We start from the raw sequence: 27,319 nt of genomic DNA, 5'->3' as shown, positions 1-27,319 counted from the left end.
GCAGCCAGTGCTCTTAACCTCTGAGCCGTCTCTCCAGCCCCAGAGTTTCTAATTTTAATGTCTTCAACTGAGCTATGTTTTTCATTGTCTTTATAGCTGTCATTCTGCCAGTACCACTGTCTTGATTTCTGTAGCTTTATGGATAAACATTGAAATTGTTTCAAGAACATTTAGGCTCTTCTAGGTTCTTTAAATTTTCATATAGTTATGGGATCAGTCTTCAAATTTATGAAGTATGATTGGCTGGGATTTTGACGGTCTTACATTGAGTCTGTAATTTGAGTCATGTTGCCATTCTGACTGGTGAACCCACTTACTGAGGTCTTGAATGTCAACCTTGTTCTATAGTTTTTGAGTGTAGATTTTGTATTTCTTTTGTTGAAGTGTGCCTGTGTGTGTGTTTATTCTCTCTGGTGCTATCGTTCATGGAGTTTTTTCCTACAGCTCCTCTGGGAATGATTTCTAGGAATGGGGCTGGCTCTTTTTCATTTTATCTTTATCTAGCAGTCTTTCTGAGCTTATTTACTAGTTCAGTGGTTTTTGTAGTGTTAGACTTAATAAATTTCCTTGCAATATTCTGATATTTGGAAAGAGAGATGATTTTACATCTTTTCTAGTCTGAATGCCTCTGTCTCCACATGTATGCTGAACTGTGCTGGGCAGGATGATGGGGACCAGAAATGGTGGCTGCAGCACCCTGTCTTTGTCCTAGGGGAGAGAGTCCATTCTTTCATGATGCAGTGTGCCTGCTTAGAGTTGGTTTGGGACTTTTCAAAAAAGCGTAAGGACTTTTCTAGTATATTCCTTTGTTATTGGGTGTTTCTATCATGAATAGGAGTTTAATTTTTTAAAGTGAACGAACATATAATTTTTTTAATGATACTAATGTATCCCATTATGAGATTAATTTTTTCTCATATGCATTTAAATTTTGAAAAATATTTTTATCAGTTGTGCATTGCATTTTTGATCACGTTCACTGCCCTTTTCCAGTATAAGGGATTTTTTTTTTTTAATGTTCAAGACACTCTCATTTCTATGGCAATCCCAGTCTGTCGTGGTGTCATTTTTCTTTTTGGTGAACTTGGTTGGCTAGTGTTTTTATGACATCTGTCTCATAAGTATGTCATGAGGATGATTGGTGTAGGGTTGTTGGGGTTGGCTTTTGAGGCATAGTCTTACTATTGAGGTGCCACCAGGATGACCTTGAATTTGAGATCCTTATGTTTCAGTTCCCTGAATGCTGTCTATGCTTCAGTTCCCTGAATGCTGTCACATAGGCAGGGATCACCATGCCTGGCTGTTGTGTGTTTTCCTCACACCTTTTTATGCTTTTGTTACCAGGCTATGCTGGCCTGTAGACTGGGTTTGACAGTGTTCCTTTTTGTCTCATCTTATGGAAGAGTTTGTGAAAAAGTGGCATTATTTTCCCTTATTTGATTTCAGTTTTGAAAGGACCAACTTGGCCATCAATTCTTCCTCTCAAGCCATGGCAAACATTCCATCTTTCCCTGTGACCAAGACTCACCTCCATGACACTTTGACTCATGTCCTCCTCCATGACACTGCCAATCATGTCCCACCTAGATGACATTTTCTCTGAACTTATACAGCTAAGGGATAAACCCTTTAAGCACCCCTGTCAGTGTGCCTGGGGCCAGGTGGCCACACTCTGCTGTTACTTGCTTTGCTTTTGTTGTCCACTCTGAATGTGACCTCGATGAGGGTGACGGCTGCAGTGTCCTCTTCCCATAGTGCCCTGAAGTACCCAGCACACTACAGCAAGGAAAAGGGCAGCCTTGTATAGGATTAAGTGCTCTAAAAAGTCTCTGTGAAGGTGTTTTAGTACATGAGTTTCTTCATGTCAGATAAACTCGTGTGTGTGTGTGTGTGTGTGTGTGTGTGTGTGTGTGTGTATGTGTGTGTATTTGTATGGATATATATCCATAGGTGCCTCTGGTTATGCATGTGCAAATTCTCATACATTGTACAGTATACACATATCATGACCATGTTATTTCAAACATGGATCTAAGTATAGTAGAGAATGAAACAGAAGACAGCATCCTGGGATCCAACCCTGGCTTATTTACCATAAGCTGAGCGTTCTGTTCTGAGGCTTGACTTTTGTCTCTTTCCTTCATATAATATAGAATTAGTTTAAGCCCAGGAATAAAAGTATAGATTGTCTAGTACAGTAGTTTACATTAGTAGGCAAGTCGTGAATGATGACATAGTGATATTTTCAACTCCTTTTCAGTGATTCTGTTACTAGCCATATCCTAAGATCTATTTATTATCTACCATGGTGTGGTATGAATTTGAACTAATAGGGGACTATTTCAGTGAAGTCTTAGGTTTTGCTTATATCTGATTGGCTGAAACCTGTCCTCATTCAGTTCTTTGGCAAAGGAGCATCCTTTCTCCCCACTTTGATTCTCTGGGCTGGCTTTGGAAACTGTTGTTAGAGATTGTCATTTTCCCCTTAGCCATGGGAACTCTGAGCCTGAGGATGCCTTCGGGAGCACCGAGTCCAGTCTCGGCTGCAGCGTACTCAGGTTCCCAGGCTCTCTGCTGGACAGCATCTGGCCCACTCCTCATCTGTCACCTGGAGATAAGGTCATGCCTCCCAGCATCCTTCTGAGAACTCAGACTTGGGTGACAGGCCCTCAGCACAGCACGTGGCCTGGCAGGGACTGATAAGTAATTGCAGTAGGTGTGTCCTCTTCCTTGTCATCTCCAGGGCCTCAGAGTATTTGGCATGTAAGAAATGTCGGAACAAAAGCCAGCAAGGTGGCTCAGCAGGTGATGGCACTTGCCACCGAGTCTGGCAACCTGAGTTTGGGCCTCAGAGCCCATACACTCCTGCAGGCCATCATCTGACCTCCACATGTGCCCTAGGGACACAGCCATACAAGCTGTATACAGATGTGCGTACAGCTATAAGGGCAACAGAATGAAAGGTTTTCCTCGGGGAGGGTATTTTCTTTTGCTTCTGTAGTGCTTGGAATCGAATTTCAGGTTTCCAGATACCAGGCATGGGCTCTGTCGCCAAGCTTCCCTAGCCCTGAGTTTTGTTGGCAAACGGCTTGTCAGAAAGTTCCTGGTTTTTTCTGCCTGTAGCAAGGGTCCCTGCATTTGGAAGGCAGCCCACCTATGTGAAATCAGTGTCGAAGTAGGCCGAGGGTCTGAGCGTGGGGAAGGATGCTTGCCCAGGAGCCTCTGTTGACAGACGGGAGGAAGAACGGGGCTCCTTGCTGGTCGTGTGCCGCTTGCTCTCATTTCTGAACTGGGCCATTCCTGCTGGTTCTGCTAGGGTTAAAACTATCGAGCGGAGTAGATGGTATCGGTGTTGGGAAAACTCAGCGTGTTACTCCAGTTCATTACTCAGGACAGGTAAACAGAACCGGTCCATTAAACCAGACCCGGTGAGCAAGGGCCACTCCTGCAGGGACACAGGGCCATTGGCGCCCACACTGGATGAGTGTCACGCAGGGTCTCCGTTAATTACTTATTTTTGCTGCATTTGGGGTCAGGGTGTATGAAGCTGCTCTAGCAGACTTCTGGTCACATGTCCATTCCTGACCTGTGTGGGCTGCCCGGAAGACTGGAGAGAGACTGTTATGAGCCCAGACAGGCCTAATACAACAGCAAAGGCATGGCATTTTGGCTGCTGTGGTTGTTAATGTTCCCAGTGCTTTATCTCTGACTCGGTATAACGTTTTACATCAGTTTTGCTTTTATTTGCATATTTAGGTGCTTTTGGGAGGGATGTGGGTTTGGAGTATGAAATCACATCGATTGAATTTAGATCTTTTAAAATGTTTTCATCGCACACGTTAAATGTGCTGAGAATAAGATTTCTTCTGGACAGTTGGCATTGTCCCTGATTTCCCTGAGGGACAAGTGCCCTCTCACCCCACCAGGATCAGGTGACGAAGCCAGAAACTCTAGTCAAGGGCATCACCGCTCCTTAAATGTGGCACACAAAAGAGCAGTGTCCTAATGTTGGAACTCTTGCTAAATAGCTTTCAAGGAGGCCTAATTGAGGCGTTGCTACTCCCTTACAATCCTGTGTGCCACCGAAGCGGCGGCCTTCCTTGGTGGCGCCCCTGGACTGTGAGAGGCAGAGGGGAGGTGGCTTCTGCTCCGCACTGGGTCAGAAATAGGGAAGGTGTTTGTTCTAATACCGATTTTACTCTGCGTCAGTCTTGAAAATAGTGCCCAGAAGTGTCCTTGAGACATGTCGGCAGTGTTGTTTACCCAGGGAAGCCTGGGCTGTTGTGGGGGTTAATGTGGAGTAAAGAGAGCAGTGGGAACAACTGGACTCCATGGCTTCCTCCCCGTGGTGCTGGGTATTGCATGTCGACCGATTTTGAATTAAAGGGGGCATGGTGTCATCAGTGTTGACTGAGAGGGACATATCTTTATGAAATCTGTGTTAAAGCCATTTGGAGAGTCTGGAAACCTCTGGATGCACTCCTAAATCTAATAGTCAGATCTCGTTCCTGCGTCCCAGCAACTCCTGACCTAAGCTCCCTTAAGTGGGTGCAGCATGGACCAGGAACCATTGGCACAGGCCCATCTCATTGTCACAAACAACTGCACGTATGTGGGAAAGTGGGGAAGGCAGAGAGAGAACACCCGCCGCCCTTTGATGCCAGGATTGTTACTTTGTCGTCTGCCCACTCCCTACCCTCCCCGGCTGTTGATGCCAGTCTTGGTTTCTCCAGAGTGTATGTTTAACCTGTTGGATTTTTCTCTCTCTGATGTGTGGTGGTTGTTATATATTAACTTAATGCCAGGCAGCCAGGCAGACTTCTAAATCACACTGGTGGATTTTGTGTTCAGTGTAGGACAAAGTTCAGAGCTAATTTCATGGTCTGGAGTCCCCAGTTTAAGTGACTGGATCCCAAATAAAGACATTCCTGTTGAGGCATGGCCCTGTAGTGAAGAACCTAAAACACAGGATGTACCCAGTTTGCTGCTTTTTTTTTTCCTTCGGTTTTTTTGATACAGTGTTTCTCTGTGTATCCCGGTCGGTTCTGGGATTCTTGTAGACCAGGCTGGCCTCTAACTCAGTGTTCTGCCTGCCTCTGCCTCCTGCATGCTGGGATTAAAGGCGTGCACGACCTGCACCGCCATCACCCAGTTTGCAGTTCGTTGCTTTTATATATTGTTCTTTAGTTATGGTGGTGGAAGTAGGTTATGAGAAAGAGCATGGCGTGAGTGCTGTTCTAAGCATAAGGTCCAGTGGCAGGGCTTGAAGTCCACCCCTGCTTTGCTGCTTTGGGGTCCAGGCAGATGCCATGGTGGTCTGTGAAAGCCTCTGATGCCATTCAGAGCAGGACCAGGGTAAGCCTGTGGTTTCTGTTTTACTCCTCCAGGGGGCCTGCCTTGTAATTGTGTTTATTGCCAGTTTGGGCTTCCTCCACCTTGTGAGGTTGAATAGAAGCCTTTCCTCCTAAGGAAGGCTGCAGCACCACGTGGAGAACCTTTGTGGTGCCGAGTAGATGCCACTTCCTGTCACCATAGACCTTACAGCAAACGCTTTGTTCAGAGCAATGCCCAGTGCACAGGACAGACACCCAAGGACGTTTATTGCTTACTTTATAGAAGGTTTTCTTCATGAGGGATTTATTTATTAGTAAAATACTGCTGCGAGCATGATTTTTAGGGGCCCGTAATTTAGACTTTATTGGTCCAAGGCTGTAATTTTTTTCTAAAGCTATCTGGAGATCCATTCACTAAGAAATAAGCTTTTGCTGAAAATTAGGGATTGAGAACTGAAAGAGCTGAATGAAGTTATGACTTTTGTATTACCTCTGGAAGTAATTGCTCCTTTAACTCAAAATCCATTAGTAGCCTGGGTATCATTTTTTTTTGACATCATGATTATTAATGTCTTTTAACAAGCTTTCATTTCAGAAACGTTCAGCAAATCACTGATTTTATTATAGTAGGCATGTTATTTTAGAAATCAAATGATGTATTTATTGAAGGTATCCAGTTGCCTTGGTTTAACTTCGAAGACATATATATATATATATATATATATATATATTCTTTCATGACCCATGTATTAGTCTCAGTTCCCTGAAGAACAGAGTCTGCGGGTTGTACGTATATGTGGGCAGATAGGTGTGTATCCATCCTTATCTGGGGTTTTTAAATGTTGGAATATTTTCATAAGCATAGTGAGATATGATATGCCTTGGGGGTGGAACTCAAGTCTGAACGTCCAGTTCAGGTCTGTTTCATAGACAGGTTGTACATATAGCCCCAGAGTCATTTCAGCTGTTTTAATAATTTTATAACAAAGTTCATGATGTGGGATTCTGAACCGAGGTATATATTAGTTTCACTGTTGCTCGCTAAAATGGCTGAGGCAGATTGCTTGCAAAGAAAAAGGAGTTCACTCACAATGAACCTGATAGAAGAGAAAGTGGGAAGTACTCTACAACACATGGGCACAGGAGACCACTTCCTACGTATAACCCCAGCAGCACAGACATTAAGGGCCTCATTGAATAAATGGGACCTCCTGAGACTGAGAAGCTTCTGTAAAGCAAAGGACACTGTCACTAAGACAAAAAGGCAACCCACTGACTGGGAGAAGATCTTCACCAACCCCGCAACTGACAAAAGTCTGATCTCCAAAATATATAAAGAACTCAAGAAACTAGACCGTAAAAGGCTAATCAACCCAATTATAAAATGGGGCACTGAGCTGAACAGAGAATTCTCAATAGAAGAAGTTCAAATAGCCAAAAGACACTTCAGGTCATGCTCAACTTCCTTAGCCATCAGGGAAATGCAAATCAAGACAACTTTAAGATACCATCTTACACCTGTCAGAATGGCTAAAATAAAAACCACCAATGATAGCCTTTGCTGGAGAGGTTGTGGAGAAAGGGGTACTCATCCATTGCTGGTGGGAATGCAAACTTGTGCAACCACTCTGGAAAGCAGTGTGGCGGTTTCTCAGGAAATTCGGGATCAACCTACCCCTGGACCCAGCAATACCACTCTTGGGAATATACCCAAGAGAGGCCTTATCATACAACAAAAGTACATGCTCAACTATGTTCATAGCAGCATTGTTTGTAATAGCCAGAACCTGGAAACAACCTAGATGCCCTTCAATGGAAGAATTGATGAAGAAAGTATGGAATGTATACATATTAGAGTACTACTCAGCAGTAAAAAACAATGACTTCTTGAAGTTTGCATACAAATGGATGGAAATAGAAAACACTATCCTGAGTGAGGTAAGCCAGACCCAAAAAGAGGAACATGGGATGTACTCACTCATATTTGGTTTCTAGCCATAAATAAAGGACATTGAGCCTATAATTCGCGATCCTAGAGAAGCTAAATAAGAAGGTCGACCCAAAGAAAAACATATAGGCATCCTCCTGAATATTAACCTTCATCAGGCGATGAAAGGAGACAGAGACAGAGACCCACATTGGAGCACCAGACTGAAATCTCAAGGTCCAAATCAGGAGCAGAAGGAGAGAGAGCACGAGCAAGGAACTCAGGACCGCGAGGGGTGCACCCACACACTGAGACAATGGGGATGTTCTATCAGGAACTCACCAAGGCCAGCTGGCCTGGGTCTGAAAAAGCATGGGATAAAACCGGACTTGCTGAACATAGTGGACAATGAGGACTACTGAGAACTCAAGAACAATGGCAATGGGATTTTGATCCTACTGCATGTACTGGCTTTGTAGGAGCCTAGGCAGTTTGGATGCTCACCTTACTAGACCTGGATGGAGGTGGGTGGTCCTTGGACTTCCCACAGGTCAGGGAACCCTGATTGCTCTTTGGGCTGATGAGGGAGGGGAACTTGATCGGGGGAGGGGAAGGGAAATGGGAGGCAGTGGCGGGGAGGAGGCAGAAATCTTTAATAAATAAATAAATTTTTTAAAAAAGTGAAAAAAAAAAGAAAAAGAAAAAGGAGTTCACTTAGTTGACAGTTTCAGGGGAGGCTGAAAGTCCACACAGCTCAGGGCCTCTGATGAGGCAGCATGGGCTTTATCACCTCATGGTGGATCGCCATGAGGGAAGTCAGAGTGATTGAGAGGGGCCAGGCCCAGGCTTTTAGAACACTTCTTTCAGGAGAGCCAGCCCACCTCCTGGGAGGAATTCTTTAAGCCAGTGGTTCTCAACTTGTAGTTTGCAACACCTGAGGTGGGGGCGGTGTGCAAATGTCCCACTCACAGGGGTTGCATGTCAGATGTTTATATTACAATTCATAACATTCATAACAGTAGCAAAATTATCGTTATACAGTAACAACAAAAGTAATTTTAGGGTTGTGGGTCACTGCAACAAGAGGAACAGTAAAGGGTCAGAACGTTAGGATGACTGAGGACCCCTGACTTAAGCCCTCCTGAAGGCACAGCCCTCCTGGCCTTAGAAACTTTTCATCAGGCCCTACCTCTGAACGGTTCCACAAGTTTCCAGCAAGGTAGGGAGGTGGGGAGGTGGCTGAAGGAGAGGCACTTATCTAAACTGTAACGTGATGCAGATCTGTGTTCAAAAAGTTTCACATTGGGGGGTTTTTAGATTTCAGTTTTACACATTCTGAAAACTCAGCAAGGTTGGGGAGTGTCAAGGAAGGAGAGAGAGAGATTGCGAAGTGCCGCTCAGCTTTGAAAAGTAAGCTTGTGAGCCGGGCGATGGTGGCGCACGCCTTTAATCCCAGCACTCGGGAGGCAGAGGCAGGCGGATCTCTGTGAGTTCGAGACCAGCCTGGTCTACAGAGCTAGTTCCAGGACAGGCTCCAAAGCCACAGAGAAACCCTGTCTCAAAAAAAAAAAAAGAAAAGAAAAGAAAAGTAAGCTTGTGGATTGTAGGGCTTTGGCAAGCTTAGAGTCAGCAGGGTGGGTCAGTAGGCTGGGAGTCCTAGCTGCAGCTGATGTTTGAGCCTGGATACCAAAGGTAATGTCTTAGGGTTTCTGTTGCTGTGATGGAACACCATGACCAAAAAGCAAGCTGCGGAGGAAAAGGCTTATTTGGCTTACACTTCCGTATTGCTGTTCATCAGTGAAGGAAGTCAGGATAGGAGTTCAAGTGGGGCAGGAACCTGGAGCCAGGAGCTGATGCAGGGGCCATAGAGGGGTGCATCTTACGGGCTTACCACCATGGCTTGTTTGCTCAGCCTGCTTTCTTACAGAACCCAGGACCACCAACTCAGGGATAACGCCACCTACAATGGGCTGGGCCCTTCCCTTCAATAAATAATTAAGAAAATGCCTTACAGCTGGACCTTTTGGAAACCTTTTCATAATTGAGTTCCCTTCTTCTAGATGACTCTTAGCTTGTGTTACATTACCATACACCTAACCAGGACGGGTAATCTCAGGCTGAGTTCCCTGTGTTGAAGACTCTCAGGGTTCCTCTAAAGGCTTCCCTCTGATTGGCTGAGGCCACTCACACCATGAAGGATAACCAGCTCTATTTAAAGTCTACAAACTTAACTGCCACTCACATTTTAATATGTCCTCAACAGGGACATCTATCCAGGCTGGCATTGTACCAAACAGGTGGGCACCCTGTTACCCTTTGCTCCTAGAGGAGGAGATGTGGACATTGTAGCCTATGCAAGGATGTGGTGTGGAGGACATCTTCCTCCATCTGCTGTGTGATGGAACTGGACAGAAGCAGGGAGTAGCTGGCAGGTGTGGGAATAGCATCAGGAGAAGCAGATGCCGGGCCGGCAAATTGAAATTAGCCATACTCCACAGAAGTATTGTGACCTGTCAAAGAAACACAGTGGTTCATGCCACGCATGTGCTGGGGGCTGGTATGTTGTCACAGAGAGAAGGATTTAGATGAGGGAACAGTGTCAAGGGTCTGGCAGAACCAATGCAGGAAACGTGAGGTTCCAGGACTGAATAAAACCAGAAGAGACTGGAGAGGTGGTTCAGGCAGAAAAGCGATTACCAGGCTGGGACCTGAGTTCTGTCCCCAGAACCAACATAAGAAGTTGTGTGAGGTGGCAATCCTAGCAGTGGGGAAGCTGAGAGAGAGGTAGATCTCCGGACCTGTCTCAAAAAGAGTAAGGGGGAGAGTAGGGAATTTGGGCTGGAGAGGTGGCTTAGTCGGTACAGTGCTAGCTGTATAAGCATGAAGACTGGCTTTTGGATCTCCAGCACCAGGTGAAAGCTGGGAATGCTGGTGTATGTCTTGAACCCCCAGATCGCATTGGCCAACTAACCTAGCGGAATTTGTGTCTCAGGGTCAGTGAGAGATTGTCTTAAACACGAAGGCAGAGAGTGGTGGGAGAAGACACTTAACAACTACTTCTGGCCTCCATACAGATATGCACCCCATATACATGTGCATACACCCCAGGAACATAAACATAACACCTTGCCCCCCTTTACACACACAAAGATAGATGGCGTTCCTGAGGAATGATATCCAAGTCTGTCCTCTGGCTCCCACAGGCACATGTAACCAAACATACATATGTGTGCCTGCAAACACCACACACACACACACACACACACACACACACACTACTTACTCCCGGAATACTATGCTGGGAGTGTGACCTAGTGGTTGAGGTTTTCTAGCATACTTGAGGTTATAGCTGGATCCCCGGCACTGGAAACAAAGCAAAACCACAATAAGCAAACTCTTCCAGTTATGTTGTCTGAGCCAAACTCCCAGCCCAAGTGACTCCACAATGACCTTGGGGGCTGAATCTTGCTACCATATCAGGCCTGGTGCTTTTAACCTTTCAGGATTTCTCAGCCTTCAGTCTCGAGGAGCTGAAAAAAGATGGTGATGATGCAGGCTTGCTAGTTTTCTGCATGGAAAACACAAGCTTTAGAAGTGCTCTTCAGGGCCACAGTTAGGGAGGAGAGCTGAAGCCAGTGAAACAGTTGGTGCACTGAGAAGAAAAAAAAAAGACCAAGGAAGCCGAGTGCAGAGTTGGAGCTGGTAAAGCTAGCAATCCATTGAGAAGAAAAAGGAAGACCAAGGAAGCCGAGTGCAGAGTTGGACCTAGTGATGCCATCAACCCAATGAGAAGGAATAGGAAGACCAAAGGAGCTGAGCACATTTGGCTTTGGATATACTTGGGAAATGCTAATTGGCGCGTTCATGGAGAACCTGGTTACTTTTCTGTGCAGTCACTCGGACCATGCTGTTTAGTTAGTGGGGCCTTAGTGGGGCTCAGTTGTGTGGGTGTGGGTTTATGCAGAATGAGCCGCACCACAGAAGAGACTTCTGTTCATCCTTCTGGAGGGGGGCTGCTCCAGGGAACATTGGGTTGCATACAGTCTTCCTGACAGGAGGGACTTTTTCCAAGGTGGTGTCCCCGGTTCATCTGTTGTTATTAGACCCTGTACTGCCACCCACACAGCGAGCTCTCTTTGACTTACTAGGTCATTGCTGAAGGTCTTTGCTCTGCGGTTCCCAGCCCCTCTCACCCCCAGTCACTGTCCTTGTCTCCACGCCCCTCTTTTCTGGAAGTCCAATGGGAGCATGGGGTGCAGCTGCCTCACCAGGCCTGTATCTCCGAGGGCTTTGCATGACCATTTGCCCGTTTAAAGTAGCGAAGCGATCCTGACTTACTCAGTGGTCTCTCCATTTGCATAGCAGGAACCATTGCTTGGGACATAGTCATCCTCTGCACCCTTGGCATTTTGAGTCTTTCCACCCTTCACACGAGTCTGCATTGTGAAGGTGACACCTGCTATTCTAGTCCTCCTTTGGGCAGCCCCCCTTAAATATAGATGTCTCCCAGAACACTGGTCTTTTGTGTCTCTTCTGAGTTAAGACGTGAAATCCTGGTAGGTAGTGTGTGTTTCGTGTGGAGGCCCGTGATGTTAACTTCTAGTGTTCCCTCCTCTCCCCAAGGCTGAGGACCCTAAGAAGGGCAACTTTATCCAGACTCCAGAGCCTAGATATGGTCTCATCCACTTCTAGTTATACTTGTGGGAAGGAGTGTCATGGAGACAGAACTTTAGAATCTCCTAGAAGATTTGAGAAGCTCCATGGCAAAAAAAATGGTCTTCCATGTGGGTGAAACTAGCAGAAGAATCCAGGAAGCATGCATTGCTCTCAGACGTCAGTTTTTGTTTTGTTTTGTTTTTGTTGAGCAAAGCCTACGTACTGTCCTTGCATGAAGTGAGACTCTGGAAGGTTTCCAAGAATTCCTACAGGTAAGGGCTGCTGTGCAGGATGAAGAACTTGAGGACTGAGCTTTATCCAGGAAGGGACATTGGATGTAATTCTGTGACAAGGGCTGTCCAGAAAGACTTAGGACCTGGTAATGTAGACACTGGATGAGTAGACTGTAGAGTTGAAGCGTGGAATCTAGGTTGAGGAGAAGTCACCGAGCTCCGGGTAGAGAGTAACTTGGAGTGGACAGGAGGGAGTGGCCAAAAGACCTGCGTGTAGAGTGGGTAGAAAATGGGTAACTCAAGGGCAGGAAGATGGTTGACACACAGGCCTTTCTTGATTTGTGATAGTTTGTCAAGGCAGGGTTGTTGCTGCTGAGCTTGTTTTTCCTTTGTTATTGTGGTCTAGAAGTCATGCATCTTCAGTAATCCCTTTAGATTTTCAGTTTGGTTGCTCTTTAGCCTGGTGTCATGCGGCCAGTTTTCTCTTTGCTGGGCTGCAAAAGTGGTCTCTTCTCCTAGTCAGTCCCTCGATCGTGAGGAAGAAGCGCTGATCCCTGCAGTGTTGTGTGCTCCAGAGTGGGCTGTCTGGTAGGGTCAGTGAAGGCAATGCATTTTTTAGCTTGGCATTTTTAACTTACGGTGGATTTTTTTCAGGATATGTCCCCATGGTAAGTTGAGGAGTATTTGTGTTCTCAGGGTTGTAGGTATAGACAAAGATGGTGTAGAGAACTGCTTGTGTGTTGAAGACAAAGCTTCTCCCGAACGTGGTGGTACATGCTTCTAATCCCAGCACTCAGGAGACAGAAGCAGGTCAAGGCCAGCCTGGTCTACAGAACGAGTTCCTGTACAGCCAGTACTACACAGAGAAACCCTGTCTTGAGGTGGGGGGGGGGTACAAAAGAGAGAAATGAGAGAGAGAAGGTTCTGTGTGGTTGGATTACAATGAAAGGGGTGAACCCTGGTGGAGATGTTCCCAGCTCAGAGGCGTTATTGCACCTGAAGCTGGGAATGTGATAGTGACCACTCAGGCACATCGGTCCCTGCAGAAACAGATTGCATTTGGGTTCTCAAAATGGGCAGAGGAAACAAGATCAGGAATAGAGGAATAGCATGCAAATGAGAAGGCTCCACAGAGGTTGGTGCTTCGAGTGTCTAGAGAAGAACCAATAGCTATGACATCAGAGGTTTTTTAGGCAAGGCAGGCTAGATTCTCTCTACAGAGTCCATTTGGCTTGACACTTAGTAATGCATTGACAAAAATACCCCAGGCATTCCAAGATTGAAGGAAACTAACTCAGTGAATCTGGCCACAAAGCTACTCATTGGCTAAACAGTGATCCTTGGAGTTCTGCTGTGTGCCAGGCCCTGTGCTAGGGGTTGAAGCCGCTCTTTCAAACAGAAAGTTCCCAGGTAATGCGCAGTAGGAAATGTGACCAGCAGTGTATGAGTCAAGCTTCCTTGCAGGAATAGAACCCGTGGCCTCTACATGTGTTGTATAATTATGGATTATAAAGGGATTTATTGAGCAGTGGCGGTCCTCATGCTGGAGAGGTTGAGAACCCCAGTGGCTGCTCAGTCCAAAAAGTTGGGCTAGTTTGGCACTGAAAGCCTGGAGGCTCCTTGGACAGTCGCTGGTGTTGAGCACACTTTGAAAGACCAAAGAGGCCAGAGTGTGAGGTTGGTGGAGCACAACGGCATTGGCAGGGGCACTGTGCGGAAGGCGTGGAGCTTGCTTCAAGGACTGGCTGTCCTCTCTCATAGCTCTTTATCTGTCTTGGCCCCCAAACCATTGGACGGCATTGCCTACATTTGGGGCGTTTCTTTCCTCCCAGTTACTGTCTGTCATATCAGTCTTCTCTGGAAATACCTTCACAAACACACTGAGAAGTATGCTTCAGTAGCCATCTCTCAATCCAGCCATGTTTACAGTCAAGACCAACACCCCAACTCTACAAAGCGGTGCTGATACCCTATGATAAGTCCAAAATGGAATTCGTAATAAGAACTCCGAAAACACAGAAGACAGACTGGAGTTTGAAGAGTTTGTAGAAGAGACTCACCTTCCCCTCTTCAAGTCCCAGGTCCACTTTCCAATCTTTTAGTCCCGGGGTCAATAGCACAGCCATCTGGACCTCAGTGGTCCTTTCTGCTCTACTGTGTGTGAACCCCATAGCTGCATCCAGAGACTTTGAAAGGCCTTTAGAACCAGAGATCCCAGACTCAAGACTTTGGTGCTCCAGCAGGATAGTTAAATGATAAATTATGGGGAAGAAACTTGTCAATATGCATTTTCAGATTTCTTACTAGAAAAGTCCCAAACTTGACATCATTTAAAGTATTTGACTGAAAGATGACCAGGCGGAGGCATTGTTGGCTTGTTCATACAGCTAAATTAATGGAAACTTTTCTTTCTTGGGCCCTATAAGAATGTGATAGACATTGTAAGGGACCACTCACTCCCCAGCTCTTTTCAGTACAGGGCACATGGTTGGAAGTGTGGAGAACCATTGGCAGCAAACTACAACTCACCGTGCAGAGAAACAAGATGGGGAGTTACGATGGTGCTTTGTGTGTTCTTAGATGTGGTTCATACGAGGCTCCAGCCACTCCCTAGATAAGGGTTAACGATTCTCCGTTCACCCTACTCAGACTTTTGAAAGATGGTTTGTACAAGCCTGGGAGTTAACTAGTAACTGTGCGGTGGGCTCCCTGAGGGATCTCACTGAAGCCCCTCCCCACCGCCAGGGCTGACCTGGTCCCTGCATTCATCTAGAAAGACAGGGATTTCCTTTAGCATGTCATTGACTCTGTGGCTGAACTGTTGTCTCTGGCAATTCCTAACCTGCTTTCTGCTACTTCTATGTGCGTATTCTAGACATATCATACAAACAGAGTCATGGACTATGTGGCATTTTGCAGTTAGTGTCTTTTCTTTGGAATAATATTTTCTAGGTTCCTCTGTGAAGGATGTGGAGTACCTCCTATTTATAGGGGAAAATACAGTTTTATGGACAAATCCCAGAATTATTCATCCATCCATCTCTGAATATTTGGTTTGTTATGGATATAAATAAACCTTGAAACACATGTTTTTGTGTGTTCATAGGTTTTCAGTTTTCTGGAGCCTGTCTTTAGAAAGGGAGTTGCTGGGTCACATGCTAACTATGTATTTGAGGACCTACCCCTGTTTTCCCAAAGTGGCGGCACCATTTTCAATTCACACCAGCAGGAGAAGGGAGCTCTGCCGTCTTCCAAGCCTGGCCAGCTCTTAGGGTTGTTTGGGATTATGTAGTTTGGCACCAGACTCTGTCGGGTGCTGGTCTGTAGGGGAACTTTCGTTTCCCTTTATCTGTCTCCCGAGTTACTGATTTGTTCGCTTTACTTCAGTATCTCCTTTTACTCCACTGGAAAACGAGGGTGGAAAGAACCAGAGACAACTCATACTGGTTAATGTAGATACATATTAACACTTGCTTACAAGTTGTCAGAAAAGTCCGAGTGGGGAAAGGCTGAATTAATGACCTTAATTAATACTCTGGATTCATGGCTGGCAAACCTGTAGGACTGTAGGTGTATTCTTGGGTATTATGATAATACGTAAATTTTGTTTTCATTTGTGGATCTGTTAAAAATATAGCTGATATTTTACGTTCCATATTAGGTGGATGGCCGCTGCATAAGGAAAACTGCAACTGCAGCTGTTAATACCGACTGTGCCAAGAAACCCTAGCCAGGTCACAGCATGCAGTGCAGCATTCAAAACATCCGGGGGGGGGGGACATTTTCTATTAGCCTCTTAAATCCAGCACATTGGGCGGGGTTGCCAGCTGGTACCTTGGTGTTGTTTCTACAAAGTACCCAGTGAGGTCGATTAGAAGCAGGCGCTCTCCCACAGGGCTCCAGATCTGACATCAAGTGGCCCATTATAAGTAAGCAATGCTTTTAAGTACTATTCTCCAGTCTTTGAGAACACACTGACACTTATATTGTCTCTTAAATTTAATGTGCATAGAGTAAGTACTATTTATTTTTGTATTAAAACCGTAACCTTCATAACATCGAATAGAAATAGCTGTCTCTTTCTCGAGCACATCATAAATGTTCCTCTTTGTCTAGAACAGATGTCTAGTGTTCTTTTCACGTTATCTGCTCACTTAATGCTTTGCAAGCCTTTGTTGATCCTGGCACTAGGCGTATCCAGATAGAAAGCTGTTGTTCCGCCCCTTGCAGAGCGTGCACGAAGCGCAAGGAAGCAGCCCCGAGATGTGCTGCAGGAACTCCGTGCCCAGGAAACTGAACACACACAAGGATGCTTTGAGAGATCCGAAGGCAGGGTAATTGCAAATAAATCACTGGGGGTGACAGCTTTATAGGCAGCGGTTCTGACACTTCCTGTATGATGCTGGCCCAGATGCTCACTGACTCTGTCTCAGTGGCACTAGGAATTGTGCATGGTAAGATCACACTGGACATTTGTAGAATGAGGTGAGATTTGAGAGACACTGTCGTGTGGTGAAGAAGTCAGGTTTTGTTTTCCTACCGTGTGGCGGCCTTGGGTCCCTCTGTATGTGTCTGTGACTTGGTTAACCTCCTCTATAGTGGAAGGTATCTGTAGTCACAGTGGGACAGAAAATGATTGGGTTGTTCCTGGTGTTAACATCTACAGGATTGATAAAATTGGATTGGTTTTTAAATATTTTCATCTTTAGAAAAAAAAATTATGACTTATCTTTCTAGTCTTTAAAAATCATCCCTAACTGCTAAAACTATTTGTAACATTTGTATGATGAACAGGAAAAAATAATGGTGACATAAACTTTTTTGTCATCAAACGGTCTCAATAGAAATATTGCAAAGACAGAAAGTGTGAGCTGACCAGTAGTGACTGAGAAGAGGACTTAGCTGGTCAAAGTGCAGATTCCAAAATGTCACTGCATGGCATCCCTGCAAGCATTTCGTGACCACGTGTCAGAGATTTACTTAGATTAAGTTAACTCCTTAATGTGGATTCCACAGGATGTTAGCGTTGGCTCCCAAATCACTAAAGAGATTTATATATTCTGTTGGGAAAGACTTGAAAAAAATGCCAAGTTAGAAACAAAACTGGGAAATGTTCTATAGATAAAACCATAGCTCTTGTGGCAATTTTTTCTGAAGGGCAGAAGCTGTTGGCATCTCTAGTGGACAAAAAGGAAAACCCACAAATTAACTTGTAACCTGCCTAAATCACAGTGAATTAGCAAGTCAGAATAATGTGTGGTCTCCTGGGGAATGGCACCCGCTTTGGGTAGACCAGCTCTACTGGCTCTGGCTTAGTGTTGGAAAGTTAGCTGACTGGCCATTCATCCACCCATCTATCGCCTGTGTTTTGGCTAATTTAAAAAATACATTATACATTAGGAGTAAAAAGTGGCCATTGATACCAACAGAATTCCTAGGAAGCTCAGAACTTCAGCTGTTTCTTCAGTTCTCCCAGGGCAGAGTTTTCTCTTGGGCTGACATCCCTGAAAAACACACACAACCGGTTAGCCTTCATAGCCTTTGGGTTCTGTAGCCTCAGATTCAGCCAGCTGCAGGTTGGAAATATTTGAGAAAAAGAACTATGATGAGCATTGACTTGACACTGATAGTTAAGAATGGTGATTCTGAGTGATTTAAAGTATACAGGACAGACAGCGTGCCTGGGCTGATGCAAACGCTGTGCTAGTTGCCAGTAAGGGTTTAGCATCTCTGGACTTCAGTACCAGGTGAGGGAGATGTCCGGAACCAGTCCTCCCGAGATGTCCAGGTGGCTCAGTGTCTGCCTGGTGTGCACAAGGCCAGTGTTGAGTCCTGAGCCCTGCAGAACAGAACCCAGCTTTGTTCTTCCAGTCCCCCAGGGTCCCCTTCTCCTCTTCTCTCCTCTCATCTCATTTGCCAACTTCTCACTAGGAAACATAGCCATGGGAAGTTGTAATTTATTTGGAGTATCGATTTTTGTTGTTCTGGGCATCAAACCCGGCTTTGCACATGATGGGCAAGGACTCTACCCCTTAGATACATCTTCAGTCCTTTATTTTGACTTTTAAAGACAGGATACCACTGTGTAGCCCAGGCTATTCTCAAACTCAAGTGCTCTAGCCTCTGCCTCCTGAGTACCCATCTTTATACATTGTTTAGAAAGTTGGATTGTAGCAAAGTGGGAAGTGTGTGTGTGTGTGTGTGTGTGTGTATGTGTGTGTGAAAGAGAGAGAGAAAGAGAGGAAGGGAGGGAGAGAGGGAGGGAGGGAGGGAGGGAGGGAAGGAGGGAGGGAGAGAGATTGATTTACAAAGTTTAGACCCAGACAACACAATCCACAAGAGACTTTGACAGTTGTCTTGTTGAGCCTCCTTGGAGCTACTCTAGGGCTGCTGGTATTCCTCGTTTTTATTCTGCTGGCAGTCCATTATTGCTTTCCTAGGAAATGTGGGTTAGAATTGAAAACTGGACCGATTGGGGCTGGAGAGATGGCTCAGCGGTTAAGAGCATTGCCTGCTCTTCCAAAGGTCCTGAGTTCAATTCCCAGCAACCACATGGTGGCTCACAACCATCTGTAATGAGGTCTGGTGCCCTCTCTGGCCTGCAGGCATACACGCAGAAAGAACATTGTATATAAAATAAATAAATAAAAAACTAAACCGATGTCAGGCAAGAAGGTGAGGGCTGTTTTACACTCTCTTCTCATGCAAAAACCTGGACACTACTATGTGGGCCTGCCCCACATGCTGCCATTAGGATACAGGTACTGATGCAGGTTTTGGAATCCATCAGAGTTAAGGGAATGCCAGTCACAGCAGCTCTCCAGTAGTTGCCAGAGGGCATCTAAGGTGCCAGCCTCCTCCTCAGAGACTCAGTGCCTCCATGTTGTTTGCAAAACATTTTAATGGTTAGAGTATGTTTACATCTTTAGAATCACAAAATCTTACAGTTAGAAAAAAGATCTCCGTAGTTTGCTGCACAGGTTGGTTTGTCAGAATCCATCCCGCTGTTTGGCTCCACACTGGAGGGCTTTAAGGTGGAAAGCCAAACCTTGCTGGACAGCAGGTTTGTTTGTGAGCATCATTAACTGTTAGTTTTCAGACACAGACTAAAACTGCCTTATCCTGACATTGATGTTGCCGGAGTGTACATCTCAATAAGAGCTCAGTCTCTCTTCCAGAGGAAACCATTGTTCTTTGTCTACCCAGTGGCTGTATTTTGAAGCCGGATGTTACGGTGGATGTGAGTGTCAAAACTGTTGTCCAAACCACTGTTGGGTCGGCCTTTGTTTCCTTTAAGCACTAGTGGCAGAGGCTGAGGCAGGAGGATTTTGAGTTTAAGGCCAGGGTGAGCTGCCTAGTAAGTACCTGGCCAAGGCGGCGGGGTTGGGGGGGGGGAGAAACAGTAAATAAATAAAACAAATTATATTCTTGCTTGTTATTTGTTTTAAAGGCAAAGGTAAAAGTAGAGATATCAAAGGATGCAGGAGTCAAAGATTGTTGAGCCACTTCTAAAACATATTCTAAAAATATGTATTGTTACAACATGAATAAACTTCAGAAACACTGTGCCAAAGAAGGAAAGAACAAAGTCATGTGCTGTACAATCCAGAAGGTGCCTATCCATGGAGACAGCAAGTAGCTCCGCTGTTGTCAGGGGCAGGAAGAGAAACCAGCTGAAGGGAGTAGGAGGAGATGGGAAAATAATAGATGCAGGATCTGAAGGAAGAGACCTGTCACCGTTTACCGTCATTTGGTCTTCATCTCTTCGTGCACTCCATGATATTCAAGGGAAGAAATTTCCGTGCAGCCGGGGGAGTGAGGTTCTCCCAAGAGATGTACATAGTGCTTCATGCGCCCCTCTTTCTGATAAAGCTGCTTACCTTGTTAGGGGTGGGGCTGGAGAAGGGAGGAGGAGGATGCAACACAAGGGAGATACAGATTTGTGAAGGGGACTTTACCATCAAGATTCCAGAGTGGAACTTGGAGTGGCCAAGTGTCTTCAGTGTATCCTGAGCCCAGAATCGCCAGGACCACTTTAAAGAGGATGTGGCGTAAATCAGTGCCAGGACCATTAGTCAAGCTGATGTCCTAGCTTTTTCCATACCTCTTCTCAGGATTTTATGCACAGTCTCACATGCTCGGGCTGAGCTTCGTCAAGTCTGTGTGTGTCATGGCTGACTCATCGGTCAAGGTTCTCTGGCTCCTGCGTTGCTTTCCCTGAACCTGCTGCTGAGGACCTGACTCTGTGTGCAGATTGCTGTGCGGGGTCTGAGGAGCATTGCGTGTGGATGAAGGATGAAGACTTCAGTGACACAGGCCACATTCTTACCTCATGACCAGTTCTGGAAAACAGGAAGTGGGGTAGGGAGATGGTGGGATCGCTCAGCAAGCAAAGGTGCATGCTGCCAAGTCTGATGACCAGGGTTCAGTCCTGGGAACCCACTTGGTGTAAGGGTCATTTCTGGCTTCAAGTTCACTGTCTGTACTGGCTCTGGGGCTGGACTTTTTCTCTTAGATGTTATGTGGGAGAAGAAACCGGAAAGCAGTTCTTTATATTAGAAAGTTCAGATGATTCAGAAGTTTGTGTTTTCGGTGCTGGGGGTGCTGGGGGTGGAGCCACGGGCCTTGCACGCTCTCCTTGAGCTGTACCACAGCCTGAGACTTTCTGTCCTCATCCAAGTTCTGTACAGTATTTACTGAGCTTCTTCTCTTTGGTCAGACTCTGCAGTGTACGTACGCTGTGACTGGGGCTGACTAAGAGCCTGTCCTGAGCAGTTTGCAGTCATACCGCGGCTAGCCTTCTGTCGTGGGGAATGTGTCCCGGGAATCCTGGCACAGGTCATGGTTGAACGTGGGGTTCTCAGTACCAGGGTGGCGGCGAGAGAACTGCATCTCCCAAAACAGAAGCTCATAGGTAAGTTAGGATTACCCAGGGATGCCAGAAGGCTCAAGGTGAGGCAGACCACAGGCCTTGTCTGTGATAACAGCCAGCAGCAGTTAATATTAGACCTTATCAGTAAGTAATACTGTTTAATCCTCACAGTGGGCCTCTGGGGTCTCTTGCTAACCTTGTTTAGCTGATGGAAAAGTTAAAAAAACAGCCTTCAGGAACATCCAAAATGAATTATGAATTCCCATGAATCCAATATAGTTTGGAAATTTTTAATAATTTAACTGGTAAGTTATTAAAACCATTGCTTTGTGAGTTTTGTTTTAGGCAGACCCTGTAGTAAGGTCTGTTTAATGTAAGATACTGAGCATTCTGGGGTGAGCGAGCCTTGGTCGTTCTGCTCACAACATTCCCCATTCCCATCCGGAACTTCCTCGTTTTCCCAAACTGAGTCTCTGAATCTGGGAAACTGCATTCCCATCATCCCCGCCCTTCCATGTTCCGATAGTACCATTCAATTTGGGTCTCTACACATTCGGTTCACTGGGTACCTCACATAAGTGTACAATGTTTGCCTGTGTGACTGTCTTATCTCTCCAAGCCACGCGTTTATCCATGCGTCAAAGTGCCCTTGCTTTCTTGGGATGAACGGTATTTTATTTTGTTTATATGCCACAGTTTTGTCTGTCCATCCGTTTGTCTGCCCGCCCATCCATCCATCCATCCATCCACCCATCCATCCATCCACCCATCCATCCATCCATGCACACACACTTGGGTCAAGTCTTTTTTTTTGGTTATTACAAATTATGCCACTGTAAACTCATGTCTACAGATGCCTGTTTTATCTCCTGTCCTCAGTTCATTTGGGAGTTTAGCTGCAGGAGGATTGCTAGAACAAATAAGAATTGTGTTTGATTGGTTTTTGTTTTTGTTTTGTTTTGAAGACCCTTCAAAGTGGTCTTCATAGTGGCTATAACATTTTACATTCTCATCAGTGGTGCACAAGAATTCCAGCATTTCCATGTCTTCAACACTTAAAAAAAATAGTAGTCATCGTTAATGATGTGAGGTTGAAGGCATTGGTGGTGTGTGTATATACGTACATACATACATACATACATAATACATACATGCAAGTCATATGAAAAGAATACATTTATGTTACTTTAAAGGTGAATCTCTGGTGCTTTAAAGGGATTTTCTCCTCATAGCCCAAGGCAGTTTCAGTGGATTAAGAGAATACACTAGTTAGACTCCCTGGTGCAAATGGCAGCTCTAATCATTGCTTAGGATGTGATTTCGGAACTTAGATTTTTACCTTTGTAAAATGAAAGTGATAATACAGGATGTGGTAGCCTTGCTTTTCTGTGCGACAAGTGCCAAATCTAGTGCATGCTCGCAACTGCATAGCACCAACCTGATGTGTGGGGTGTGTGTGTGTGTGTGTGTGTGTGTGTGTGTATTTTCCATATCTGTGCTACATATCCCTATGGTAAAGTTTAATTTGTAACTAGGCACAGTTATTAACAGTAACAAACATAACAATTACAGCAATTACCGTCAGCATATTCTCTCTTACAGTCTTGTAGTAATCATGTTATGGTGTATCTGGTGAACATCACTGTATCTCAGTATTGGGGTGCTGGTATTGCATATGACAAAGAAAGCTGTAAAATGTTTTCTTTAACTTAAGGCTTAGAAAGAAAGACAGCAAACATCAGGGTTGTCAAGCCCTGCGGTAAGAACTGATCCTCCATTTTCTACACATGAAGTTACTAAGAGGGAGAGACTTCATCATGATTGCATACAGCTGAAACTGCAAAATTAAATGTCAGGCTAAGAAGGGGCCACTGCAGTTGTCTCTCTCTTTCTACCCATCCATCTGTCCGTCTGTCCCTCCCTCACCCCTTTCTCTGATAATCCATCTGTCTATTATTGCAAAGTCTGTTTTTCCTGGTAGTCTTATAAAAGGAGGGGGCTTATTGGCTTTGCAGAGAGGGATGCTGTAGATGGGCAGTCAGTGAGGAAGTGGCAGCCTTTTCTCTGTCAAAGCTGCCACAAATGTTTGAGTCTGAAATCTTTGTCCTCAGCCTGGAGGAAGGTGCTGTTGTCCTGTGAAGCTCAAAGTCACTGAGTGTTTTCAGAATCAAAGACCTGATGCTGTCCCTCTGCAAATAGTGGGCATCTTGGGGCAAGGCAACTGGATCCCAGGAAAGCATCCATCCTGAAGCAAGCGGGTGGACCCTCCAGGTTCCTCTTGGTTATGCACTGTGTTTCCCATAGTGGCTGGAATGACTGTAGAATCGAGGTTGGAGTTAATTTCGTCACCTCTCGTACTGCTAAGAAGCCAGTGAGTCAAAACAAACAGAACCAGGGTCTCAGAGAGCTACCTTCCCTTCCTGTGGATGGTGGCTTATGCTAGCTAATAAGTTATGCATTGGGAGACAGCAGTAGTAAGCAGTATTGGGGCTTCCCACATTAAGCTTCAATGGCCCGTAGGTTTAGCCTGACTTTCTTCTTCTTGGCAACCTGGTGTCTCAGTGAATCTTGACATAGGCCGTTGGTCAAAAGAAATACTGATGGTCCCACTGCCTGTATAGCTTTAACCAACTGTCTGGAAATGGGCATTTCTAAGTGTAGAGAGAAAGGAAAATTAAGAACAAATTTGTTCAGAAATTATTGTGCATTTCCCTTTGAAGCCACTCCATTTGAAGAGGCCCTGTCACTGAAGACTGGAGAATTGTAGTTTTCTTTTGGAACCTAAAGTTTGTTGAAATACTTTCACCTAAGCACAGAGGTCCTGGAAGTAAGATCACGAACTATATTTTCATTGCCTTTTTTGGTTTTTTTTTTTTTTTTTGAGATGGTCTTACTCCATCACCCAGATTGGCCTCTATCCCGTGATGCCTATCTTTCTGCCACGTGAGTGCTGGGATCACTAGTGTGAACCATGTCCAGCATTTTTGTTGCCTTCTCGACAAGGTTATCTTCTAGAGAGAATGTGAGTTGTGACTTTTAGGGCCTTTGGCACCAATACAGCAGTGGGGACCATTGTGCTTTGTTGTAATAAGAGCGGCGGGGCTACGTTCCTGGCACCCGGCCGCCTGCACGGCTAGCTTTATACCTGAAATAATTACACGGAAACTGTATTCTTTTGAACACTGCCTGGCCCATTAGTTCCAGCCTCTTATTGGCTAGCTCTTACATATTGATCTAACCCACTTCTAATAATCTGTGTAGCTCCACGAGCTGGCTTACCAGGAAAGATCTTAACCTGCGTCTGTCTGGAGTGGGAGAATCATGGTGACTCACTGACTCAGCTTCTTTCTCCCAGCATCTGTTCTGGTTACTCCATCCACCTAAGGGTTGGCCTATCAAATGGGCCTAGGCAGTTTCTTTATTACTTAACCAATGAAACAACAGATAGAAAGATGACCCTCCTCCATCAGTGCTTAGTGGCCAGTGTTGTTTGAGGAATCAGTTTGATGACCACAATAATACCCAGGATGTTGAAAACGGCCATCCTCTTGCTCTCTGAAGTGTCCTTTAGGCTTTTAGTCATCTCAGATGACCAGAAGTATAGGATTTTAGCTTCACTTTCTCTTTACTAAAAGGTGAGTGTGTTTTGATGGCCACACGCTTCAGGCGTGGAGGTTAGGAGTTGGAGCAGCAGTCACAGCCTAGGGTAACTTGATAAAGCAAAACCGTGCAGTCTAGCAGCTGGTAACAGCGCCAACACCATAGCCTGGGGGCTCCTCTCACCCATGGGTCCCTGCATGTTGGTTCATGCTGGGCTCCCTGCTTCAGGCTGCCTTTCTCTGTGTCCCTTCAGAGGTGGTCCTAGGGCCACAGCACCAGTCTGCTCCTTCCGGTGCTGGTTGCTGTCCAAATGACAGAGCAACTTGGGGATCGTTGTCTCATGTTTAGATAGCTGATCAGTGTCAGGCCCAGGACGTATCTGTGGCTATCCCCTGAGCATTCTCCTTGCAAGTTGTAAAAAACAATGCCTGCCCATCCGCCTACCCATCTATCTGTCCACCCACCCACTTACCTAAGTACCTACCTAGAATGGAGGTATGTGTTTTCCCGAGCTTTACTGATTAACAGTGAGCAAATCTCCTGAGAGCAGGAGAGCGTGCTGATAGAGAGCTTGTTGAGTATGAGCAAGGCCTCCCCACTTCCTGCAAACTTCCAGCCCCTGGCATTCACCATTCTACTTTGAGTTGCACATGTGAGTGAGGTCTTGTAGAACTTGTCTTTCTCTCTGACACAGCTCCATTCATGTCCCCTGGCCCATAGACACTTCAGTTGGTCTCAGATTCCTCCACAATTAGCACTTTGCTTGGGCTCACAGTCCCCGACCCGTAGGCACTTTGGTTGGTCCCACACTTCTCCTTCTCCACCCTTTAGCTCTTTGGTTGGTCCCATATCTTGGCTGTTTTGAGTAAGCCTTGAGTATGAGGATGAAGATATACATCTCTTTAAAGAGCATCTCTTTACAGGTCTTTTGAGAGGTGGGGAGGAGGATGAAGCAGTTGGTCTCCTGAGTTTTTTGAAGCACCTCCGTACTCTTCTATAAAAGCTATACCACCTTCTCCTCCCAGCTGAGGCTCCTTTTCTTTATACATCCTTCTTAAGGTTTGCTGTCTCTCCGAGTTTGAAGGTAGACTCCACGAGTGGTATGAAGAGTAGCTTCTTGTAGTTTTGATTTCTAATATTGAAAAGTTTTTTTTATAGGTCTTGGCCATCTGTATCTCTTCTTTTAAAATATTTTTAATCTCATTTCTTTATTGTGTGTGTGTATGTGCATGCATACATGTGCTTACACATGCATACCATGGCATGCATAGAGAGGCAGAAGACAACTTTCCAGAGTTGGTTGTCTCTTTCTGCCATGTGGGTTCTGGAAGTTGAACTTAGGTCTGCAGCCTTGACTGAAGGCACAAATGTGCTCTGAGTCACCTCGCTAGCCCCATGTGTGTGTGTACTTTAGAGCACGATTAATCTGGTGTGGTAATGCACTCATGTATCCCAGCCCTGGGAAAACAGAAGGATACTGAGTTCAAAACCAGCCTGGCTACAAGATGAGACCCTGATGAGACTGTGTCTCAAGAGAATCAACAACAACAGATTAAAAGAGGAAAACCGTCTGTTTGGGTGTTTTCCATTTTGAACTGTATTCATTTGGTAGCTTTTGTTACCAATGAGTTCAATTCCATATGATTTTTTTCTTCCTTTCTCTTTCTGAAGCAGATCCCTTCTATGTGACCCTATGTATTCAGACTCCGCATGTGCCATCCTCCAGATGCTGGGATTATAGGTGTGCCCCGCACCTGGCTGGGATTCCAGTTTTATGCTGAAGTCTTTTGTTTTCTTTTTGTCATAGAGACAGAGTCTCACCATGTAGATTTGTTTACCCTGGAACTCACTATGTAGACCATGTTGGCCTTGAACCCACAGAGATCTAGCTGCCTTTGCTTCTGAGCACTGGGATCAGGACGTGTACCACCCTGACAACCCCTTATGTTTAAATCTTTATTGATCTTGAAATGAGTTTGTGTATTCTATAGGGTTTGTTTTTTTATTCTTTGGTGTGCAGTGTGCCGTTTTCCAATACCATTTTAATAAACGATACTGTCTAGTCCCCATTTTTGGTACTTTGTCAAGTATGAGTTGATCATATTAAGTACATATGCATGAGTGACTTAGTTTCTCCGCTCTCGTGACGGCTGGAGTTCATTGTCAACTTGACAGAATTTAGACTCACCTAGAAGCTCGGCTACTAAGTGTGCCTGTGGGAGATTATCCTGATTGCATTAATTGATGTGGGATAACCTATCTTAATTGTGGGTGAGATTATTCTCTGGCTGGCCCCTGCATTGCAGAAGTGCAGAAAGGGAACGGAACAGGCCTGCATTCATCTCTCTGTTTGCTGATTGTGCATGGGTTGTGACTAGCTCTTACCTTGGCTTCTCCTCCTGACACACTGTACCTTGACCTGGGAGCTGAAATAAACGTCCTACTGTGGGTTGCTAATGATTCTAGTGCTTTGTCATAGCAACAGAGAAAGAAACCAGGGCAGCTCCCCACCCTGTGGTGCTGCTCGGCACATCCATTTCATGCCAACATTATGATGTCTTAATTGGGATTTGAAATCAGGTAGTTTGATCTAAAAATAGCTTTGTCTATTTGGATTCCTTTGGTTGGTTGCGTATGAATTTTCAGATTTTTCCTCCATTGCTGTTGCAGAGATTATATGGACTATATAGATCACTTT

The 27,319-nt window shown here is 45.3% G+C and overlaps 1 protein-coding gene across 3 annotated transcripts in view; it reads left to right on the top strand.

Annotated features, from left to right (window-relative positions):
• Positions 1-27,319, top strand: part of Spata13 (spermatogenesis associated 13) — a 136,611-nt gene that overhangs the window by 17,832 nt on the left and 91,460 nt on the right. For 2 of the 3 annotated variants that reach the window (XM_041633935.1, XM_041633933.1), the window contains exon 1: positions 20,937-21,063. The exons of the other annotated variant lie outside the window; for it this stretch is intronic. The gene's annotated coding sequence lies outside the window, so the exon portion shown is untranslated. Of the gene's footprint in view, positions 1-20,936; positions 21,064-27,319 lie in introns of those variants that run through there. 3 annotated transcript variants of the gene reach the window in all.

This window comes from Microtus oregoni, unplaced genomic scaffold (genome assembly GCF_018167655.1).
Source record: "Microtus oregoni isolate MIOR12 unplaced genomic scaffold, Mior012 000045F_ref0000178, whole genome shotgun sequence".
Taxonomy (NCBI): domain Eukaryota; kingdom Metazoa; phylum Chordata; class Mammalia; order Rodentia; family Cricetidae; genus Microtus; species Microtus oregoni.
Note: the sequence above shows the minus strand (reverse complement) of the source record. Positions and strands in the feature narration are given on the sequence as shown.